Source organism: Hemicordylus capensis, chromosome 1 (genome assembly GCF_027244095.1).
Source record: "Hemicordylus capensis ecotype Gifberg chromosome 1, rHemCap1.1.pri, whole genome shotgun sequence".
NCBI lineage: Eukaryota > Metazoa > Chordata > Lepidosauria > Squamata > Cordylidae > Hemicordylus > Hemicordylus capensis.
This window is the reverse complement of record NC_069657.1, coordinates 200,709,204-200,733,386: the sequence shown is the minus strand read 5'-3', so window position 1 is coordinate 200,733,386 and position 24,183 is coordinate 200,709,204. Positions and strand designations below refer to the sequence as shown.

The window sequence follows — 24,183 nt, the reverse complement described above, 5'->3', positions numbered from 1 at the left end:
TAAATGTCTACCCAGAGACAGTAATGGTCCCGATGAGAAATAACAAACTGAGGTTGAATCCAAATAAGACAGAGGTACTGACAGTAAGGGGTGTACATGAAACTGGCTGGCCCAGTTTGGTTTGAGTCCAAACCAGACCTGAACCGGACCAGGCCAGTTAGATTTTGCACCCCATCAAACCCCCCTGGTTCAGTTCAGGGAAGTTCATGAATGTTTTTTAATTTCCCCCCCCCACCTACCCTCTCCAGGGGGCTTCTCTGAGGCCGTGGGGGGGGAGGAGTTCCACGGTTCCCCCTCCCCCACACCAGCCTCTGTTATGCAGTAAATCACCCCGTTCAGGTATTCTTCAGCCCTTTCCGGGTCTTCCTTCCATTGCGGCGGTCATTTGGGAGGTTGTCATGCATGCCCAGTTCGCCTCTGCATGGCCTGAATCATGATCAGGCTTAGATCACATGGCAGGGTAATGGCAGGGCCGCAGCAGGCTTCTTGGGAGGCCCCTTCAGGACATTTGGAGACACCCCCCCATGCAGGTTTCTTCCCCCCCCCAAAAAAAAAGTTTAAGGGAGGGCCTTGCAGTGGGGAGGGGGGCTCGTAGTGGTGGTAGGGCCTCTGAAGCCCTTCAGGTCCGGGCTCCAAAATTACCTAGGTACACAACTGAGTAGATTGCCCAAGATGCTTTGGGGATAAGGAGAGAATGATGGAAGGAGGGGAAGAGCAGGGGCTATAGAAAAGGAAATAAACGATGACTGGAATTCTGTGCATTCCTTCCTGGAAGTAAGCACCACTGAACACTGTAGTTCCAAATAAGTATGGATAGAACTGGGCAGAATGTTCGCCATGCTTTAGATCCTGTATAGTGAGTCCTCTTTGCCAGGAACAAGCTATACAAACCATTTGTCTTGTAATAGGAAATGTAGGTTGCTGTCCCTGCTGAATTCCATCCATTTAATTCTTCCACCCCCATGCTAAAGTGGTTGTGCAGGCCTTGTTTATCTTGAATGGCGAGGTACCAGATGATTATCTGGGCCAGTTTACATTCTGGTCCGGTCATAAATTGTCTACCATTGACTATCTGCTGATTTCCCAGAACTTGATCCAATTCTTTACACATTCTGAAGTGGTTCGCCATGCAGAGGCGAACTGGGCATGCATGACAACCTCCAAAAGGACCGCCATTCTGAAGCGGCGCTCAGACCAGACGGTGACCACCTACTATTGATATTCATCTATAAGCCCTTGGCAAGCAATGTCAAGACCACTTACAATCAACAATATGATGTTTTAGAGGAAGCTCGGCCCCTTAGAATTAGGTGGTGTGGACGAATGAGTGAACTGGTGAGCAGTTGGTTGAACTCAGAAGAGGGTTCCTCACTGTGCTTAGCAATGGTGTTTGCTGAAGCTAGTTCTATCTTGGATCTCTATGGAACCCTTATTAAAAAGTTGCAGGCATCCATTATGGGGAGTACATCTGAGCCACCGCAGAACAGATTCAGATCCAAAGGCTGGTTTGACTATGAATGTTGCACAGCAAAGAGGGAGTTAGTTGGCATTTTTATTCAACATAGGAGGGATGCTTCTGAGTCTAACCAGATCTTAAAAGATGTGAAAAGACAGTATAAACCACTGCTGGGGAAGAAAAAAAGGACAAGCTTTGTAGCAATCCTGGGAAGGTCAAATTATTCTGGGTTGCTCTAGTCAGGACTCAGTGTCCCTGACTTGCTGCATTCCAGCTAAGGTATGGGAGGCACATTTTAATGCACTTTTTGGTAGTGCCTATCATCCCACCCCTGAATCAGAGCTCTCACTTGAAAGTACTCAGAATTGGTCCCCAATATCAACTGCAGATGCCAAACAACATATTGATCAACTCAAGAGTGGTGAAGCCCCTGGAGATGATTTTATCCCAGCTGAGATGATCAAAGCAAATCCCGAGTGGTGGGCGCAAGTGTTGGCAGCCTTATCAACCCATATAAACATCTCAGCCTGTATACCAGAAGACTGTGGTCTGGCACTTGTGGTACCTATCTTCAAAAAGGGTAATAGAAATGTTCCATCTAAGTACAGACCCATAAGCCTAATTAATATTATTAGCAAAATGTATGCTAGGCTATTAAATCAGAAACTCATGGACTGGTTGGAGCAGGAGCAATTCGTGGAAGATTAGCAGGCAGGTTTCAGACCAGGGCATTCTGTGTTTGACCATTGTCTGGTCATACAACATTTAGTTGAGAAATACACAAGATCCTCCAAATCTACCTTATTTGCTGCATTTGTAGACTTTAAAGCTGCATTCAGTTCAATTTCTAGAGTACGCCTATGGTCCAGGCTCTGTAGCACCTCAATCGATAAGAGGCTCTTGCTGCTGTTGATCAAACTGTATGACAACTCGAGTCTTCGGCAGGGCCAGTTATCTAGGCCTATTAGGACCTCTAGGAGAGTCAAACGGGTGCATTCTGGCCCCTTTTTTGTTCAATGTCTATGTTAACTCTTTAATTAAGTGCCTACAGGGCTTAGATATACATGCCCTGAAGTTGGCAGATGGATGGCTTCCTGTTCTTTTATATGCAAATCATTTTGTCCCAGTCACAAGTGGGGATGAGAAGACCTCTTAAGGCCTTAGCCCTCTATTGCAAGGAAGAGCAATTGGAAATTAATTATCAGAAAACTAAAATCTTGGCCTTCTCCATTAGGATAAAAAAATATAAATGGAGGATTGACATTCATGATATAGAGCAGGTTAAATGTTTTAAGTATTTGGGGGTCGTATTTCAGGATTCTGGGAGGAAGACCACCCAAATTAGTTATGCTGCTGCTCAGGCACAGAGAAGTGCGTCAGCAACTTTCAGCTTCCACAGGTGGCAAGGAGGTGTGTTCATTTCAGCTGCCATCAACTTATTCAAGGCAAAGTTGATCACTCAATATTATATGGGGCACAGATGGGACTCTATGTTAACTATTCCCTCCTGGAGCGGGCCAAGCCAGGCTCTTAAGAACATTATTTCTGACCCCCAAATATATTTCTAATACCACTGGAAGCAGGTGTTCTCTCGATAGAAGCCCCAACTTGGTGTCTAATACTAATAAACTGGGCAAGAATCAACTTAATGCCCTCTGGTCTCCTTCCCTTGTTATTATTTGGATAGGCACTGCTCGAGTTGGTAGGAGAACTGTGTTAGGAAACTCCTCTCTGTGGGACTGCTCAGGGCCAAAGAATTTATCAAATGAAGGATCTGGGATACTGAGTTTAAGAATGACCTGTCGAGGACATCTAGGTCATTCCACCTGCTTAGTGGTGGGATGAGAACTTGCCCAACAGATTATCTATTCCTCCTCACCTTCCCTAAACATAGATGGGCCTTTTTGAGGGCCCGTATGAATGCCCTCCCTTTGGAACTACTGACTGGTAGATATAGCAGAATTCCAACTGAGCAGACTCTGAACCCAGTAACTCTGAGGAGATCGAGTCAGTTGCACAAGTGCTCCTGTAATGTGTCTTCTATATAGGTCTTAGGTGAAGGTTAATTAACTCTGTTTTACATAACCTGCCAGGACAATCGGACAAATTCTCTGTCAAATATTTGTTAACAGATGCGAATCTGTTTCTCATACACACAGTTGTGAAATTCTGTTGGCCTGCAATACAATTTCGACACACTCTGCTCACTAACAGTTAGATCCAGTGTACAGATATGTTATTAATATGGCTATGTTTAAATTTTACATTTGTTTTAGATGTTTTGATATTGGTCAAAGACCGTAATAAAGACTGACTGACTAAAGTGAGTGCTGTCCCGGGCAGACTCTACCGCATTCTTTTTCTGAATGTGTGGCTCAGCCTTTAGACATTCCAGTCTTCCACTGGATTGTGCTATATATAACAAGCTATGATACAACTCTTTCCACATCAAACAATTTGCTAAAGAGAACATACCATGGATGTGACTTCACTTGCCTCAGGAGTGGGCAACCCTAGCTGTGAATGAGGCACAGATTTTGCAAAGCAAATGTGCCGCTCCAGAAAAAATGTAGTAAAAAAAAAAGCAATGTGGAGGACACCATTGTTTCTGGTGTTTTCCTTTCTTCACGCTCATGTCTATATACTTTTTCATCCACTCTTTTAAAACACAACTTCCTAGCTAAGGGCGCGTATGTGTGTAAGAGAAGCTCTCCCAGTTGTGTCTTTATTAGTTAAAACAATGCATTTAATGCTAATGCTGAAGATTTGAGTTACACCAAAATAAAACAACATCACAACTTTCTTTTAAAAGTTTAAGAATCAATATTGATTATTAGCAGTAAATGTGTTGCCTTTTACATTTCAAAAAGTTCCAGTAAAGCTATAATAAATTGCACTCTAAGTATCGAGAAACCTATCATGGAAATCAGCATGATTATATTAGGCTTTAATTTTTTTAATTAAAAAAATAGTTATTACTAATTCAGCCTTGGAGGTGATTGTAAGAGTAGTATTGGTGTAGTGTTATTCTGGCAAATTACCTTTAAAAAACCAATATTTCATCAGGATCTATGGAAAGACATCTTTAAAATATCTGTGCTTTTAAGGTATTTCTGCTCATTCCATGTATTTCCTCCCCTCTTGGCTTCCAAAACTGGCATAATCCTGTCCTTATTATACACAGTAAGAGCAAGCCATTTTAATTTATGGCTGGGCCTCATTTTGATAATTGGAGGTTGGTGTAAACTGTAAATTCTTGTAATGACAGTTTCTAGAATAAGTGGAAATCTAGGCTGGCATTTTTATTATCACCCACTCAACAACTACTTAAGAGTTTTCTATTTTTAGGAACTGCCGTGATCTTCATTTGCTTGAAATTTCTTATGAATTCTAGGATGTTTTGGATTTAGCTTATGAAGCAGTAATTGGCAGAACACCCAAGAAATCTTTTCTACCCCTATGCCTGGCTACCATGATGCCCCAGGAGGATGGGATACTTGCACTCCTTAAATTCTGGTATTTCAAGTACAGTCCCATAGAAATAAATAGGATTGGGACAGTTTTAGTGCAAGTAGTAGATTGGAGTGAGAACGAAATGAAGAAGCAGACGCTGACAGCTGGTATTAAACTAGGGCTGAGCAGCCCCTGGCCAAAATGGACGTTTCTTCTGAAATTGAGGTGGGGGGGTGAAACGGGAGCTCAAAACCGGGGAGGCAATTTCAGGGGGAAGGATGACATTTTCTGAAAAGCTTGAAGGGCAGAAGGCCTGTAACAGCAGCACTTTTCTTATTTTTGAAACGTTTGTGCTTTATGTTATGCTTTTACAGTGTGCAGTTTGTCTTTTTTTTTTTCCCCTCTGCAGAGGCTTTTGGCTAAAAGCAATAAAGAACTGATTGATTGATTGATTGATTGATTGATCAGCTAAATCAACCAAGGACAGTGCAATGAAAGCCCACCTAAGAGAAAAGAGCACCCTGAAGAAGGTGAGAAACATGTCAGTCCCATCAAGGCTCGTATCAAACATCCCTTCCCTGCCTCCATAAAAAGCAACCAGCCAGAGCCCAGCCTGCTCCTTCCCTACAATGAATGTGTGGGAGAGAGGGCTGTGCTGCTGCCTGCACACCCCAGTTTGCAGAGGGGGCTGTAGCTCAGAGGTAGAGCGCCATCTGCTTCCATCCCTGGCACCTTCAGGTAGAGCTCAGAGAGCCTGAAACCTTGGAGAGCTGTTGCCAGTCAGTGTGGACAATACTGAACTAGCTTGGTCAGTCAATGGCCAGATTCAATATAAGGCAGCTTCCTGTGTTCCTGTGCGAGGAACACAGAGGGAAGGTGGGATCTAGGTTTTCGTAAGCCCCCATTATTCTGGTTGCTCACAGAAAGTCTCACAAGACTTGCCTCTAGCCTTGTGTGAGACCTTTAGGCAAAACATGCCCAAGGCCTTAAGTATGGCTGCCTCATCCTCCCTATCCATCCAACCATCACCCACCTCCCAACAGGCCATAGCGGATGGAAGACAGGTAGCTTTTGAAAGCTTCATGCATGCCCCCTTGGCAGGGACGTTTATGAAGGGATATACGGCAATATTATAGTGGAATGCAAAATCCACATGGAATTTTCAGGAAAGACCTGTTATTTATTTATTTATTTAGTTACATTTTATATCCCGCTCTTCCTCCAAGGAGCCCAGAGCTGTAGCTCAGAGGTAGAGCGCCATCTGCTTCCATCCCTGGCATCATCAGGTAGAGCTCAGAGAGACTCCTGCCTGAAACCTTGGAGAGCTGTTGCCAGTCAGTGTGGACAATACTGAGCTAGATTGGTCAGTCAATGGCCAGATTCAGTATAAGGCAGCTTCCAGTACAAGTACCAGTATAAAGCAGCTTCTAAGGACTACATACTTAGGTTTATCCTCACAACAACCCTGTAAAGTAAGTTAGGCAAGTTTTTAGCCATGTGATTGCTTTGTTGCTGAAGCCCCAACTTGTGGATCGATCTTTCCTGAACTACAATGTACATTAGATAATACAATGTACTGTACATACCCCTTCATGCACATATACAAAGCACATATGATACCCCTTCATAGGCAATGATTCCAAAGCACTCTTAGGGAGAAGTATGCAACCACTGGCCACAACTCAGATTCACAATTGATTTTAAAATATCTGTGCAGTATTATTTCAATTGTTTTAACTGTTTTAACTTATATTTTTGTATTTTAACTCATGTACACCATCTTGAGATGTTTGTTTTGGTGGTATATGAATGAATGAATGAATGAATGGGTTCCATTATGAAGCAGCACACCATTTCTGGACCATTTCTTGCATTACTGCAGCTTAAGCCAATTCACAGAATCAAGAATCCAAATCCCAAACCTTCAGGATGTCGGTATACTCTCCCAAGAATTTGAACATGGCATCATGCCTTTGGTGTCAGTTTCTTTAAGATCCGATGGGATAACTACGAATAAACAGAAGGACTGCATTCCGGGGCGTAGCTAGGGGAGTGGGGGCCCATGTTCGCCCCTCTCCCCAGCAGCCCCTCGGAGTGAGGAAGATCATGAAGAAAATAGGGAGCGGTGGAGCTGGGGGGCCCTCAGGAGCAATGGAGCCTGGGTTCTTTGAACCCATCCACTCAATCATCACGACACCCCTGACTGCATTAGATTATTTGGCAAATAGGCAGCTTTCCGCTTTGTTTCTGTTTCTACCCAAACCAATGCTTTTCATTTTACCTTATGGACTACTGAATCTAATGTTACTGCCACCCTTCTTCAAGACTAACATACAGCTTGTTTAGAAAAATTGGAATAGTTTCAGCTCTTGATTTAAGATGGGCTTCTAGGGGAGTAAACAACATCTTTAAATGCTTTTGTTTATGGTTCCTGATTTCAGACTACTATACAATATCAAATGTGCTGTACAGCTTCCCAAAACTTCCCTGCAATGCTTGGAAATGCAAGAACAATGCCATTCCCCTCCTCCTCCCCCAATGAGTTTGAACATCAGTCTGTGCTGGAGCCAATCCACAGAGCAGCTATGAAAAGAGGAGAATTGTTTGAACATGTGATGTTAAATGCTGATATCCAGACTAATGCTAATGCAGCACTAACGCAATGAACAAAGATGCCCATATGTGTGCAAGAAGGACGTGGAGCAGAGCAGATGCTCAACGTTGCAGCCTCTTGCAGTCTTGGTCTGCCTGTGCACACATTGACATGTTTGCACTTGCGTAGTATTAATCTGTATGTCAGCCACCTAAGTCTATGAATGATAATTCTGATATGGCAATGAATGCCATAATCACAAACCTTTCCTCTGATAAGAAGGAAACATGCACACTCTTCACCCAGCTAGCATGGTCTGGGGATGATCAAATGATAGCATGGAGTATCATAGGATGAAAAGCAAGTGTGACCATATAGAGCTGCCTTATATTGAATCACCCTATTGGCCCATCTAGCTTAGCACCTCCATTTTAAAAAGGATCACGAGAGGCAATGGGAAAGATCTCTCTTGGAGACCTGGGGAGCAGCTGCTGATCAGAGCAGACCTTCCTGGACTGGATGGACCATGTATTTCTTAAAGATACATTGTTAAAAGTTAACTTTTTAAAAAAATTTATTGCACAGTTGGTTATTGTTGAGACTTCTTACAGTGGACTTGCCAAGCCAGTGTTTCCCTGTCCATTTCCTCTTTGACTGTAGAACTCTGTCACTTTGATAGGATAGGACATCTTCCCTTTTCCTGTAATCCAGCAGATTACTTACACAGATCTGATAAGTAATCTGCTATTTATCGCTGCCAAAGCTCCAAGTCTCTAAAATGTCTCCATGGGGAACTCTTTAAGAATGAGTGTGTCCAATTCAAAACGCACAAGACAGTGTCAGACAATGACTGTGGATGTGCTGACTGGGAAGAGCTATTGCTACTTATATTCAATAAAGATTTCCATTCAACATTTTCATGTTAACATCGTTTTAATAGCTCTTTGCTTGTTGCAGCATGATTATTGCATCCATTATTACTGCATTTGTAATGATCACAGTAACTGTATTCATAACCCAAATGAGCTTATAAAATCTATAACTATTATTTATCTAGGAAGCAACAAGCAATATTAGTGACAATTATACTTCTGCTTTTTAAAAGCAGCTATGACAATTGGAATTGCATGCAACCAGCTATGGCAATCGGAAAACATTCACACAGCTCTCTTTTTGCATTTGACCAAGTCCCTCATGTAAGACCCTTGGGTAAACTTAGCAGTCATAGGATAAGGAGAAAGATTGGTAACTGATTTACCTCCTCCCTTGAATCAGAATTTAGAGCCATTGGTGACTCACTGTGACACCTTTAATGAGGTTTTTTGCAGATAAAATCTCTCGGATTTGAGCAAAATGAAACCCATGGTTATTGCAGTCTATTATGAAGGTGTCCAGCAACAACTCTTGTGCCATTAGGTTGGATCAGTTTCAGTTTGTGACTCCTGAGTATGTGGACAAGCTGCTTGTAGAAGTTTGCCTTACCACCTATTCTCTTGACCCTTGCCCTACAAATCTTATACAATCTAGCAGGGAAGTTATTGGAGAAAGAGTTGTTAGTATCATCAATGCCTCTCTGAGGGAAGGAAGGATGCTTCCTTGAGACAATTGTTAGACCACTTTTGAAGAAACCTGCATTGGGTACCTCAGAGTGAAAGGTCTGTCTCCAATCTTCTGGGGTTGGGCAAGGTGCTTGAGAGGGTGGTGGCTTCTCAACTCCAGTCAGTCTTGGAAGAAGCAGATCATTTTGATTATCTTGGGCCCATTTCAAACTGGCTTTTGGGCGGGCGATGGGGTGGAGACTGGCTTGGTCTGCCTGATGGATGAACTCGAATTAGGAATCGACAGGGGAGTGTGACCCTCTTGGATCCTCAGCAGCTTTTGATACCATCGACCATGGTATCCTTCTGGACCACCTGAAGGGGTTGGAAGTGGGAGGCACTAATTTGCAGTGGTTCCACTTCTACCTCCTCTCAAAATACTTGGCTGGAATCAGTAATGGGTTGGATGAGAGAGAACAAAGTGAAATTGAATCCAAACAAGATGGAGGTACTTGTTGTGGGAGGCCAGAACTTAGGAAGTGGTTTAGATCTGCCTGTTCTGCATGGGGTTACACTCCCCTGAAAGATCAGGCACATAGCTTGGCCACACCTCTCCTTTATATGTGATCTACGTTGGGCTGCCATTGTATGTAGTTTGGAAACTGCAACTGCTACAGAATGTGGCAGTCAGGATGGTCTCTGAGGTTACCTATAGAGACCACATTAATCCTATTTAAAATAGCTACTCTGGCTGACAATTAGGTTCCAAGCAAAATACAAAGTGTTGGTTAATACCTATAAAGCCCCGAATGGCTTGGGCCATTTTTAAGATAGTACCTTTTTCTTCATTATTTATTCATTATTTATTATTTATTTATATGATTTTTATACCGCCCTTCCGAGCTGGCTCAGGGCGGTTTACAATTAAAAAAACAGAAATCATTAAAAACAATTAAAACAGAAATACAAATATAAACACCAATTTAAAAACACCTTAAAAAACCATTAAACTATCAAAACAATTAAAACCCTGAAAACCAGGTTAACATTAAAACAATTAAAACTAATTAAAAACCCTGAAAGGCCAGGCCAAACAGATGGGTTTTAAGGGCTCTCTTGAAGGTCAGTAAAGAATTAAGATTACGAATTTCTGCTGCGAGTGCATTCCACAGCCCAGGAGCTTCATGAACCCCACCTCCTATTAAGATAACAAGGGAGATCCAGTTGTGGTTGCCACCGGCTGCCACCTGTTCATGATCAAACCGGCAAATCAGCCTGGTGTGCAGTGGACAGGTGCACTATTGATGCACTCGTGCACACCCCTATACAAGTCTATCAATGGCTTCTCATCTGGATGGCTATAGGCTTCCTCCAGGCTTCTGAATACCATTTCCAGGGTAGCAACAGCAGGATAGAGGGCATGCCTTCACCTCTTGCCTGTGGATTCCCAGGGGCATCTGGTGGACCACAGTGGGAAACAGGATGCTGGACTCGATGGGCTTCCTTGGGCCTGATCCAGCAAGGTGGTTCTTAAGTTCTTATGTTTTGCTTCCTCCTTTACCTTACCTGACTCTCAGCTGCTCTCTCTGTGTGCAGCTCACTTCCGGTATTGGAACAAAGCTAGAGAAAAGCTGCTTAAAAGCAATGGTGCATGGTGTGGAACAGTGGCAGAGGAGCAAGGTTTATTCCCTTTCTCCACAGGTTGCTTTTGGTATAAAAGGTAGGACCAACACACACACACACACTTCATAAACAAATGGGAGAAATGCAAATGGAGGATGGGGCTGTAGCTCATAGGAACAAAGGGAGCTGCCTTTATACTGAGTCAGACCTGCAGCAGGTCTCCAGCCTTTCATTCCGGAAATTCCCAATAACTCAGTGGCAGAGCATCTGCTTTGCATGCAGAAGGTGCCAGGTTCAATCCCTGGCACCTTCAGGTATGGCTAGAAAAGAGCACTGTCTCCAACCTTGGAGACCCACAGTTAGGGGTGTGCACAAACCAGATATCACAGTTCGGCTAGAATTCAAATTGAATTTGAGCCGAACCACGTGCTATCGAACTGGTTCGATCGGACTGATTGGCCTGTCCAGTCTGTTTGACCAAACCAGTTCAGCGGTTCAGGCGGCTAATACTTGTAAAGGGGAATCCAGTGAGGACTCCCCTTTACAAGTGCAGCGGTGGGGGGGTCAACAAAATGTTCAGAGGTGGCCAGTTGGGGGTGCAGCCATGTAAATGGCCTCTGCATGGGCAGCTTGGTAAACAGAGCTCCGTGCATGCTTGGGGCCATGCTGGGGGTGGGCTGGGGAACAGCGTTGCTGGCAGCTGAGCCAGCCAGGTAAGAACCTTCTAACCTCTTTTGCCACCCCCTCTCCAACACCTCTTCACTGCCGAACCCATTTTCCCAAACCAACTCAATCACAGGCTGAATCTCCCCCATTCAGTTAGCAATCAAGCTGTCAAACTGGCCCACTTCAAGGCGTACAGGTTCGGCGGCTAACAGTTTATGCACACCCCTACTGCCAGTCAGTATGGACAATACTAAGCTAGATGGATCAAGGCCCTAACTCAGGATAAGGCAGCTTCCTGTGTTTAATAATTATGCAGTTACTCCAAACATCTAGTTTGGCTCTCAGTGGTGATCACTGACAGAAGAAATGCTGAAATATTGAGTATATGATACATTTTAAAGAAAGCCAAAGAATCTGGCGACAAGCCTGATGTTACACGGCCTAAAAAAAACACATTGGACCGGGTCTCACGATCAGTGAGACCCGGTTTTGTTGGGTGAGCGGGAAGAGCAGGCTAAGCCCACTCTCCCCACTTACGAGCAGGCAGGGAGCCCTGGGCAGCTGGATCGGCCACCCACATGATGGTCGGCTCCAAGACGGAGCCAGCAGGGGGTGGGGGGGAGTGGGGGCCGCACGGCCTCCGCAAGCCCCAGTATGCCCTGCGTGAGCGCGCAGGGCATACTGGGGAGACCCCCGAGCCGAGAGGCGGCTTTTAAGCCTCCCGGCCGGAGGTCTACTCATGAGTAGGCGTGGCATGAAGGCGTGCCGCGGCTACTCACGATCGCAAAAAGCAGGTTTGCAGGCGCACTCGCTCCGCAAACCTGCTTTTTGCCAGGGGTTCTCGAGCGGGTTAACCGCTCCAGAACCACTGGGCTCGGCTGCGAGCCCGGTGGTTCTGACGACCAACAAAAATCGGGCTAGCCTCTGCTAGCCCGATTTTTGTTGTTCGTGACAATAGCCCCATTGTGTGTTAGAGCCATTTCTCCACTTCATGTTTCATGGAGCTTTGTTCACTGCCTGCTTTGTGAGATGTAAAATGTAATTCATCCCTCAACAGTAACTAATTATTACTGATTACTGAAGAATAAGTCAACAAAGATATTTTCCTGTTTACATTCTTAGCAGAGTGTATCCAAACCATCTGTACTTCCAAGTCCCTTCTCCCAAGGGATAAATACTTCACATTGTTCACTGAAAGCAAGCAGGCAAATATGCCAGCTCAGTGTGATGCATAGAAGCAAAACGGTTGCCGAAACATGTGGGGGAGTTTAAAAACAAAAAACAAATAAACCCAACAAGCACTAAATAATAATATGCAGCGATACCTAAAGAAGAAGAAAATTACCCCTTGGACAACGGTTCTCTAAGTGCAAGGCAGGCCTCCCTCCAAAGATACGAATTTCTTCTCTAGCCCCTGTCAGTGGACATTATTTTATTATTCACAAAGCAGGGCATCATTTGGGGAAAGAGCCACATCTCAGTGGTAAAGCATCTGCTTTGCATACAGGAGACTCCAGGTTCAATCACTAGTATTCCCAGATAGGGCTGGGAAAGATCCCACTCTGAATGGCTGCCAGTCAGTACTGAGCTAGATGGACCAATGGTCCAACTCAGGATCTGGTCTGGTATCCGGAAAAGCTTGTTATCATCGGCTCCAGTCTCCCCCTTCAGATCCACGCAAAACAAGAGGCTTTGAGTCTGTTCTCACGACCAGCCTAACCCAGCTTGGGTTAGGCTGGTCGTGAGAAGTGGCAGGATCCCCTCGGATCCCTCCACTCCACACCTGCCTAACCCTGTAAAAAGAACCTGCCTGTTTGCTGACGTTAAGGGTGCACTCACACCCTTAATCCTGCTGCCAGGTATTGTGTGTCTCCTTGGGCTGAGTCCAGCCCAAGGAGACACAGAGACAGGCGCGTAGAGCGCCCATCTGACGGGGAAATCCTCCAATGCAGCGTGTGTGCCACGTGTTGCATTGTGGGATGCCCGAAGGCTGGGACAAAAAGTTCTAGCCCCAGAGCCATCTGCCGTGCTCTGTGCTTCAGGTAACAGGTAACACACAGGATGTGACACTATGAGGCAATTCTCATGATCGCCAGGGCTACCCGTGTGGGAGCATGGAATACATTCCCACCACTGCCTCATTGCTTGCCTGTGGGGAAGGGAAGGTTTACCCTGCCTTCCCTTCCCTTGCCCACCCGTGTGCCCTGGCGATCATGAGAATTGCCTCATAGTGTCACATCCTGTGTGTTACCTGTCAGTTCTCACCAACCCTGTGATTTGCTGGCCCGCAAGAGGGTTGCACTGGACAGGTTTCCCCAAGCTCTTCCATGCTGTGCTTGGGAGAACTCTTTTAGGAGGAACAGCTGTGCACAGATAAATGGAGGCTTCAACCTTTAAGCCCCTCATGGCCTGGGAGCAATGTATCTGACACAATATCTCTCCCTATATGAGCCCACATGCCAACTGAGATCTTGTCTGTCAGTATTGTTTGCTAGCCCATCCTTGCAGTAAGTAGTGATGGTACCAGCTGGAAAGAGGGCCTTTACAGCAGTGCCCCTCTAAACTATAGAACCTTCTGTTTAAAGAATTATGCTATGGAACTGGAATTCAGAAAGGGGGATGTGGATTTTTCTGGCAAGGTTTTGGTTGATTCTGTTCGGTTTTCTGTGGCTGTTGACACAGCTTCTATTGAGTTTTTTAAATACTGGTTATTTTGTTTGACAGTACTCTGTATTGGTCCACTGCTTTGAGCTTTGGAAAATTGGTTTACAAATACCCAAAGATAAATCAATCAATAAACAAATACATGTAGAGCTTTGGATCAGACTGGAACTTTGGCGTAAGGGCATCTATATTTTCCCACTCTTTCCGCTTTCCTGGAATGTCTCCCTGGTGTGGTTTTGCCATCTTTCTTTTGGTTTGATCTCTTTGTTCTCAGGCTGAGGGCAATTTACATTGCCCTTGGTGCAAAGTGTTCTTGTGGATGCTTCTGTGCGAACAGTAAAGCCCATCACTGAGTATTGTTGCTCTTACATCTAACATTTAAAACTCTGTCCAGCTAAAATCCATACCAATTAACTTTCTTGCATGGCTACGTAGGGGAGGCCTGGACCGAGGTCCTGAGACAAATCATGTGACTGAGAGGAGGAGGCTCCACATGGAGAGGAAGTCAGAGGTTTCCTCATGGCATGGCCAGGGGTGGTGTCTGTGTGCCAATTAACTGACACAGGGGTTGACAGATGGAGTGATTCAAGTGCCAGAGCCTGAGGGATCTGGCAGCGGGGGCCGAGGAAGAGGCCGTGGAAAGTACTAAGATAGGTGAAATGCACAATTCAGTACAAGGGGCTTGCTCGCTCTTGAAAAGACTTTGATGTCGGAGGTGGGGGGAGAAAGAAACACATCAGGCAAAAGCCATAAAAATAGCTAGACCCCTTATATGGCCATGGCCCTCTCCTCTTCCCCTCCCCAGTAACTTCTGGCTCACTTAGCACGAGGCAATAAAGCTAATTCATCTCAGGCCCCAAGTTGTAGGCCGAGGCTCCAGAAATCTTGTCTCTGGGAAATCTTCAGGTGTTGGGTTTTTTGGGTGGTGGTTGTTGTTTTTTAAATGACAGGCATACTCATAGGAAGCTGGATTTCAAATACATCTAATACTTATGTACCCTCATCCCCATTTCTCTTCCTGGTTTTCAGCTTGTTTATTTGTTTCCAGATCATTACCGGTCTCTCTTTATTTGCAGTCTAGTGTAGTAGCCTAATAACTAAAAGACCGAGCTGTGAATCCAGAAGTCCCTGGTTGAAATCTTACTTCAACCATGAACTTGGCAGGTCGCCTCTCTCAGCCTCTGCCCTCCCCCACATCTCCAAAGTGCAGATTATTTGCCACGAGGAAAATCACTTTGATTCCCCACTTACTTCAAGTGATCCAGTTTTTCTGATGCTTCGGTTTTAGCCCCCTAGGTTCAGGAGTGATCTCTTCCTCTGATTTAGGTGGCTGTTCCTCCCTCCACGAATCTCTTTGGGCCATTAGGAACTACTGCAGTCACAAATAAAATGTCAGCCACTGTAGAGTTAAATCAGTTTCCCTTAGAATGTTTTGGGAGATGGATCGCACTCATGTGCAAGGCTTGGGAGCCATATTTGGGAGGGGAAGGATTTTTCTCAAGTGAGATTGGCAGTGCTTCTGAGTTTTAGTCGTTGGGGAGTGGTGGGTGCTTCCCTTTTGGCAAAACAGCACAAATCATAAGCTGTTTTGTGGGCAGATATCACACTGCAAATTGAGGTGCTAGACTAGAGGCTTGCCGTCCGGTGGGCAACATGTTGCACAGTGAAATGAGGATGGTTCTGAACCACCCATGCTGCTGTGAGTGCCTAGCAAACCACTGGCACTCTTGTGCAAATCCTTAACCTGGTGTGATCACACTTCTGCAATGTTACTCATGTTATTTTCAATATCAGTAGCATTATGTGAATGTGACCACACCAGTTTAAGCAATCGTGCATGATCGTTCTTCTACAAGAGTGTTGGCTGCTTCTTAAGCACTTGCAGTGGTGTGGGTGGTTTAGAATCACCCACGTTTCACTGCACAACATGTTGGCCAATAACTCTACACCAAATCTTCCTGGAAACCAATGTTTGTTAGCTGACTGGTTAACATATTTTAAAAATCAACATTGATTCAAGATATTGCTAAAAGCTACTCAGTTTATCATTCTCAGGGGTATAGCTATAATTGAGCAAATGTGTTCAAAGAACCCAGGCCCCCAAGCTCCTGAGAACCCCACCCCCACCCCTCTCTATTTCCTTCATTATCTCCCTCACTCCAAAAGGTCACTGGAAAGAGGGGTGAACACAGGCCCCCCTCTCCCCTAGCTACGCCCCTGATCATTCTGGTATTTTGCACTCAGGTAAATACCAAGTAATCACCTTCAATAGGTAGGTATTGTTTTATTTAAGAGATCAAGAAATGGGACATGAGAGTAAAATTCACCCACAGTCCACCAGAGGGCAGCCCCCTCCAGATCACAAGGACAGATGAACTCATTCCATTTGGCTTGCCTTCTGCGCTCTGCTGTGTTTGTCAAAGAGTGAGAGAATTGAAGAAAGGAAGTAGTGGAAAGAAAAGCCCGTCATGCTTGCTCCTCTTCATTCTTCTCTTGTGAAATTTCATTGCTAATTTAATATGCCAGATAAAAAAGAAAAAAAGGTCTGAATGTGTTAATTACCTCTGCTCCAGCCAAATGGGACATTATTCTCATGCTGAAGAACTAGCGTGTACATCATTCATACGGATTTGCCAATAATCAAATAGCCACTGAAGCAATGGGATTCCTAGAGAAGCTGAGTGAAAAAGCTCCTCATTGTAGGTGCTCTGTCATGGCAATGCATGCATATTCTGAACGAGTAGCTACATTTTAATATAATGCATAACGATTGCTGCACAAGCTGAGAGTGTGCCGGCTGTTGTTTATGACACTGAATGATTCACAAACTCCAAAAAGACATTTGGCACTAAAATATGCTGGAGGCTAACCTAATCTTATATGGCAGATCCTGTCCTGAAAGCCTTCCTACATGTAAAGTCAGGAAGCAAAGCAAACGAGGGCTCACTGGGGTTGTATAGGTGTCGCTACCATATGCACAGGAGGTAAAGAGGAGGAGAATAGGCTCTTCCTGTCATGCTCACGCTTACAATCTATTTTCCTTGCTGCAGTAGAGTTTAATTTGGGATTTCATGTAGTCTAACAGCAAGTTTATTTTATAGGAACAAGATTTCATTGCAGGGTGAAGAAGATCTCGTTTCTACCTTCCATGCAGCAATATATCTGTATCTGTCTGAAATATACTCTCAGTATCTATTTACCTTAGCACGTCCCATTGATTTCAGGGGGGAAGATAGGTACATACCTCTTGCATTAAAATCAAATCAGGTGTTTCACAGTGAGTGGACTGTACCAGGGCCTGACTGGGGGCACTGAGAAGGTGGTGGAATATATGTGGGGAGGGTGCCAGGTTTTGAGCAGAATGGGTACTTGAGGGTGGGAGTATTCGCTGCTGCTGAGTGCGGCAGGGCTCAGGGGTGCCCCGCAGGTGGGGCACCCCAGGAATATGCCCTGTTGCCCTGTGGACCAGTCCGAGCTTGGATTGTGCCCATTCTCTCTCTCTCTCTCTCTCTCTCTCGTCCTCTCTCTCTGTCAAGAAAGAGAGAAAAGGGGAGAATTTGTCTATGTACATTCACACACATGCACAATATCTAGTATTTTGTACTATATCATACATATATGATGTTTATTGTATGCGTGTGTGTGTGTGTATATATATGAGAATATTATATATGAAAATATGATAAATACATCATGTATGGTATATATACTACACAACTAATGCATGGCTATATTAGTTTTGACCTGGGAAAAGTGTAAGACGGGAGTCGTTGGGTTTTTTTGGTCAATATGTTTTTACTATGACTAAGCAAAGAACAAATTGTCTATACATATCTCTGTTATCTTGCACCATTTCTTAATTTTCCTGTAGAGATTAGGAAACAGCATTTTTTGACAATGTGGGTTTACTACCAAGAGGCAAAGAACATACCTTCTTGATTTGTCCTATAGATATTCAGGCACAGCATAAAAGGGGATGTTTTTAAATGTCTGGCTAACAAAGGGATCATTTCTTTATGCTTTTGTTAAACAATTCTCACCAATAATAAACAGCTGCAACAACCTAAGATGTTTCTTTCTTTCAGTTTAGATTACATGTTAAGAAAGACAGTGCAATTTCAATTGAGTGGATTCTGCAACCCCACCCCCACCCACCCCACACACACATTTTTTCCTGGCAAGACCACAGTATGATGCATATATTTGGAAATCAAATTATTTAGAAATATGACCATGTCATCAAAATAAACCATTTTGAAATGCACAGCCAGCTCACAAAACAGATTGCATGTGAAAATTGGATAATACTTGGCTGGAGACCCGACAAGTCAGTGGAATCTAAACTCCAGGGATTTGTTTCATTTTATTCGCTTTGAAATATAAATCTATCTCAACATGATATTTAAAGCTGTGCACGGTGTGAACTCCCAAGTGACTGAATTTCTTCACTGACTTTATGAGTCAGCACCACAATCTGCTGGTTGACCACCAGGTGGCATCCTATGGCAATGGACATCTGTCCATTGTCTCATTTCCAAAGACTCAATGGAGAGATAAATAATACTGCACCCAGAATCCTGTCTCAGGCAGGGGATTTAACACAGATAGATATAACATAGATAGATATATATAAAAGAAAAAAAATAAAGCTTTCACCAGCACCAGCATAATAAACTGGGTTTTAAGAGTCTTGTTACTGCTAGATTTAATAGTGTACAATTTTTTTTTACAGCCCTTACATACCAAACAGTGGAATGTAATATTGTTGTTTAGGCCATAAATGGCACTGCTGAGGATCTATTTTCTACATTACGAAGTGTGCACGGTCTCTAATCTCTTAACATCTTTTTCTGTCATCAGATGCTCTCAGCCTGGGGCGTGGCTACTCTTTCTAAAGCTTAGAATTGTCATTATGCATCAGAAATAAATATATATACTCATTCATTTGAATATGAACATGAATTCCATTCCATTTTCTCCCCACAGCAATGTGATTTCTTTTCAAGTCCAATGACACCTACAAGCCGAAGTGTGAGAATTAAGGACATGAAGAGCACTGTAGTTCAGTGCACAGCATTTTTGTCAGGTTGTTGGGGAAATCTGGATTCAAATCCTGGCTATTCCATGGACTTCTTGGATGGGCAAGCTGCCATCTTTTGAATGCAGTCCTCCACCTGCAAAATGGAAAACAGAACAACCAACTTCATAGGGCTCTTATGAGAACTAATAAGGTAAAGTAATCAACGGAGTCATTCCCAGGTCCAGTATATACTTAGTGGCTCACATTCTGTGCAGTGCCCCACCAATCCAAGAGTGGAGTATGCTGGTTCTGTGCTACTCCAAAGCTGTTCACACTGCTAGTGAACACGGAGAAGCTCCGTGGCTACTAAGAACTGTATCATCACTATAGTGATGATTTCCCCATCATTCCCAATGGGAGGAGGATCGCTACAGCAAGAATGCAATCCTTAACCGCCATGGAGCCTCTCCACACTCATTAGCAGTTTGGATGGGCAGTTTGGAGTAGCACGGAACCAGCACACACGCCCCACTCTTAGACTGGTGGGACGCTGCGCAGTATGTGAGCCCATGTGCTTTTGGTGTGTGCATAGCAGAGAAATTCTGACATCCTTCAGTGTCTCTTTTCAGGTGCACTTATAGCTGTAAAATAAAGTAAGTAACCAACTCACACTCTCTTCCCAGTGAGCACAACCGTGCTCCATGGGGGGCAATGAGAACATTCATTTGTGACACAAACGGGTCCCTCGGCAAAAGCTACGTAACAACTGGGAGCTTATTAACACCTTGTGTCCACACATGTATATGTGAGCACAGACACAAACATATTTATTATTCTCATTTGAGGAACACCACTCAGAGAGAGAGAGAGATTTCTGTGATCATTCTCAATGAACTGCGGTACAAAAAAAGGTTAGGATCCACTGGTTTTAGCTCATTCGCAGGAAAAAAGAAGCTATTCTCATGAGAAAGGTTGGGGAGATGAAGTGCTATCCCAGTAAGCTAATTCTAATATGGTAAGCAGGAAGAAACCTTCCTTGTGTGCCTGCCAGTGAAACAGCAGGCTAAAAGCTAGACACATCTTAATTTGTGAATGCCTTCCTAACCACCATCTTCCCATCTATCCAGGAAAGCAATAAAATGGTGGTAAAGAAGAAGAGACTTCCGTCACTGCAATTCAGCAAAATGGTGCAAAAAAAATTTGGTTGGTGTTGTCTCGCTATTAAATGGTAATGAAATTGAGATTCAGCCAAAAAACAAAAACCCACCAAGGAAATGAGGACACAATTCAGATGTGTATCAGCAAAATGCACTGGCTAAAAATTAACCTTGAAATTGAGGGGAAACAATGTGTCTATTCAGCTGTAAATAGCCCTCCCGTGAAATACTTCTAAGAACCACAATAATGTTATCCCACTATTCCCACACAGAATGTTGAGAAGAAGATACAGACATCCAGGCCAGCATGTGATCTTATGATGTTGCAGAAGTGAGGAAAACCTTTCTTGCTTTTTCCCTTTTCTTAAAAATACATCTAGTTGGCAGAAGGTGCTGTGTCTGTGCATGCACAAATGGAAATAAGATGTACCCTGGGAGATGATGCATCCTGCTTTTAGAACTTCCAAAGAAGGAAATTTTCCATGGGATGACTACAGATTTGAAGGATGGCTAGTCCAATAGTTTCTTGTAGAATTGCTTTGGGATTTGATGAGGACGTAATCACATGTACACAGAAGGTGACTCTTGCAGTAATTAGGAAAGAACTTCATTGTATGCATGTGTATGGATGGGTGTGTTCGTATCTGCGGTTTTTTCAGTCCCTTTCTTCTTGTCCACTGCAACTTTGCAAGGCAGTATTGAAGAAAATGTGTGTAAATGAAATAAGCTTCAGGAGGGTGTGCATAATATACAAATCCATCTACCAGAAGTGGCATACTGCAGTTTTCCCCTACTATTTCCCCCTAAAATTTAATCCAAAGATTTGGTGAAACATTAAGTGCAGAACAATCATTGCATTCATACAAAACTACCAAATATGATGTTGCTTTGCCATTGCAGGGCCCTTTCATAATTACCATCTTCGGTAGGGATGACCATGCACATATTTGGATCAGGACACCCATTGCGACAGGCTTCATTTCAATGAGCCCTATTGAAATGTTCCTACTTAAAATGAAGTCACAGTCATAAGGCAGGGCTGTTTACACTTCTCAGCCAGCAGTGCTTTTCAGTCCAGTGATTAAACATAGTCACATGTGTGCATAACAGAAATCAGAAAACTATGCAAAATACTCAAAAGCCGAGATGGTCTGAAATAAGACAGATTTACTATGTTCTGCAGCACAGTGCTATGAAATAAGGGGATATTGCTTAAAATAGAAATTTAGATATAGGAAAAAAATAGAAAATAGAAATTTTCTTAAAATAGAAATTTTCCACTCATTTCACGCTATAGCGTCGTATAATCTGTGATGAATCTGCTAGGAATGAAAGCACAGATCAGAAGCTGGTTTTCTAAGCATGGACTAAAAGAACAACCCTCTTGGAGGCTGAAGTTGAAATTCTAGTTGCATTCACTTAGGAGAAAACTCCATTGTACACAGTGGCATGTACATCTGGCTTAACATGCTGCAAAAGGGAAGTGTTACGTATATGGAAGAACAAATTAAACCTGACATAGAGACCTCAATTTTAGATTTATTGAATTTGGCTGCCAAGAAAGGTAAGCTATAAGAGTCATGACAGAGAAGGAAAATATAAGGATATATGGGGGGATTTTGTAGAGATTTATGCTTTGTAGTTAATGTCCAAAATTTGGTGAATGTCAGCATTCACCTGTGAATATTAGTAATCCCCAGCAAATTTTCCGAATGTTCCAAAATGTAGAGATGCATCAGAGAGTGTTGACAGTCACCTAAATGTGACTGTCAGGATTCAGAAGTATATGTCTGAAAAGTAGAGAAATCTATATTTGCTTTCAGACATTTACAAAATGTGGAGGGAATTGACATTCACCTAATTTTGGACATTCACTGTAACATAAAATTACATCCAAGGGAGATGAGGGAGGGATATCTGAGGACAGGACTGGGCTTGAAGAATTACTAACATGTTTTAAAACAGCCTGGTCTCAGGACTGTGGTGGGCACATTTATATGCACAAATTGCCCAACAGGCCATTTGAAGAGATTTAGGGTTAGAATTAAGCCTAAAATCTTGCCCAGTTCTTGACTTGTTTTTTGAACCAAATGTAACAAAATTTAAATACTTTCCCAGAGGCAGAGCATGATCCAGCAAAAGTTAAGCACTTAAGCCCCATTTATGTAAATGGAATGGATTTAAGCACATTGGCTTTCATCTTGATTTACCATGATTAATCTGTATGTTTGTTGAACTTAATTACTTTAAAAAGTGTGTGTGTGTGTGTGTGTGTGTGTGTGTGTGTGTGTGTGTGTGTGTGTAAAGAACTGCTTTAAGCAAGATCAGGAGACCAAGCCATATTTCTTTGCTGGAAAGAGAGCTTTACTTATAATACAGAAGGCAATTCACTACCTTGACATTGGAAAATATTTGTGGCACCTCATCGTCTGCCCAGTTGATTTATCAGGGATCCTGGTCAAGAAATAAATGTGGTGTTGGTAACAGTTTAAGCCAGATAACAAAAAGGGGATTATTGCTATTATTTGGTACAAAAATTAGACTTCGTCTTTTTAATGGGTGGCATATCCTGCTTAGTGTCTGTTAAGTCTAAATCACAGCCCCTCCATGTGACTGGAGAAAAGGAAGTCTTAAAAATAAAGCCTTTCATCCAGTGGCTTGGGTTTTCTAAGAGAAGACAACAGGAAACAGGAAACATAGCAACACCGTGGAAATAATGTTTGGATACACTATTTCTTCCAGCATCCAAATAATATGTCGCACAGACCAGAAATGAAGCTGTTGTACCATTAAAAGCCCATGCAGCCTCAGACAGCCACCCTTTTGTAAAATGAGTAGCCCCTTCCCCCTTGGACTGCCATATCTCATAAATCTTTGCTTCCAACTAGTCTCTAAGACTCTGCCTCTTGCATTAATGGCTTGAAACTGTTGTGCATCATGTTCAAAGGGAACGGAGAGTATTTAACAAAACAACTCTTGGCGCAGGATACAATTATAACTGACAGCCAGATGTCTGCCCTGTCTGGTACAACATGCCTAGCAAGAGATTGCAAATGGTTCTTAAGGCCCCTCAGATCTAAACAGTGCATCTGAATGACTGATAACTCAGATAAACAACAACACCACAAATCACCAACCAAAAAACGAGGGCTTGTTTGGGGTCGATAAAGATTTTAAGCATTTATGCTGACCTGCAACCCCCAACTCTCTTCCTTTTTTTACTAGACCAGAAACAAAGCGAAAAAGGACCAAGGACACAATGTGTGTTCTCTCTCCTCCACCGCCATCATTTTGTCTTATAAAGAGGAAGGCCACATGTGCAAGTGTGTTTGGATTACAAGGTTAAATACGCCCTATCTTGGGGAAGTTTATCCTATGAAATTGCCCAGGCCTAGGCCATTTGTGTCCATCTCTCACACTCCCCTTGGGTTCTTTCTATGTTTATACGAAAAAAAAGCATTTCGTATCAGTGGCCATTTGATCTGTTCACTAGCCAGATATAGACTAAAATGGTGAAAGTCTTGATAAAATCAAACACTGAACAATTCAGCAAGTGTTTGGGGAATGTGAAGAAAGAAGATACTCTCTCCTAAGCAATCATTTATCATATCTAGTAAACAGAATTTGTATACATTCCTTCACATAACTTGCATGTGTAATGTCTAACACATGAGTAACATATACAGGGGACACCTTAGCATCACAGGCCTAAGAGGACAGTACAGCTTGCTGTTCAATTTTCCTCAGTATTGTTATATTTTATTTTATTTTATTTTATTATTTTATTTTATTTTATTTTATTTTATTTTATTTTATTTTATTTTATTTTATTTTATTTTATTTTATTTTAATTAATTTGTATACCGCCTGACTCCAAAGGGTCTAGGTGATTCACAAAATAAATAAAATAAACAAAACAAAACAGCTATTAAAACAACAATTTAATATATTCAAAAATTTCTAAAAGCCAGGCTTAAAAAATTCATCTTAAGCGCTCTTTTAAAGGCTGGTAA

The 24,183-nt window shown here is 43.0% G+C and overlaps 1 long non-coding RNA gene across 3 annotated transcripts in view; it reads left to right on the top strand.

Annotated features, from left to right (window-relative positions):
- Positions 1-23,230, top strand: part of LOC128336332 (uncharacterized) — a 43,658-nt gene extending 20,428 nt beyond the window's left edge. For 2 of the 3 annotated variants that reach the window (XR_008311918.1, XR_008311917.1), the window contains 3 exons: positions 5,319-5,439; positions 18,980-19,224; positions 20,141-23,230. This is a non-coding gene — a long non-coding RNA (uncharacterized LOC128336332). The remainder of the gene's footprint in view (positions 1-5,318; positions 5,440-18,979; positions 19,225-20,140) is intronic. The other variant, XR_008311919.1, reaches the window with a different exon arrangement.
- Positions 23,231-24,183: the final 953 nt, after the last annotated feature.